The sequence below is a fragment of the Echinops telfairi genome, unplaced genomic scaffold, assembly GCF_000313985.2.
Source record: "Echinops telfairi isolate 266 unplaced genomic scaffold, ASM31398v2 ScPeMD7_7469;HRSCAF=8507_1, whole genome shotgun sequence".
NCBI lineage: Eukaryota > Metazoa > Chordata > Mammalia > Afrosoricida > Tenrecidae > Echinops > Echinops telfairi.
The window spans coordinates 139,130,338-139,130,784 of record NW_022111373.1 but is presented as its reverse complement, the minus strand read 5'-3'; the positions used below and the strand labels follow the sequence as shown (position 1 = coordinate 139,130,784).

The 447-nt window shown below is 37.8% G+C and overlaps 1 protein-coding gene across 1 annotated transcript in view; it reads right to left on the bottom strand.

Moving 5' to 3' along the window:
• DNAH5 (dynein axonemal heavy chain 5) overlaps positions 1–447 on the bottom strand; it is a 290,518-nt gene that overhangs the window by 118,281 nt on the left and 171,790 nt on the right. The window lies entirely within an intron of this gene.

The window sequence follows — 447 nt, the reverse complement described above, 5'->3', positions numbered from 1 at the left end:
TTATGGAGCACAGTATACTCTGACCCACATGGACTCATCATGAGTTAGTGTCAAATCCATGGAAAATAGTGTTTTTTAGGGTCTACTCATTTTCAAGTTCCCATTTTTTAAAACAGGAGTTCAAAGTCACCAGCCACTCTGTAAGAGAAAGCTAAGACTTTCTCCTCCTGTAAAGATTCACACTCTCAGGCTCCGAAACCCACAGGGCAGTTCTAATCTGTCCTATATGATGGTTTTAGTTATGAGCCAGCATTAACTTGATGACAGTGGGTGAGAAAATTTTAAAACCCTAGTGCAAAATATTAAAGTTTACGCTGATCAACCAGCAAACTAAGTATCTATGTAAAGGTCTCAGGTATATGATAAATGAGTCTGTTTGAGAATACACCTACATTCATGTATACCCACAGTCCTCAAATCAATTCTGATTCAGGAATACAATGAGAA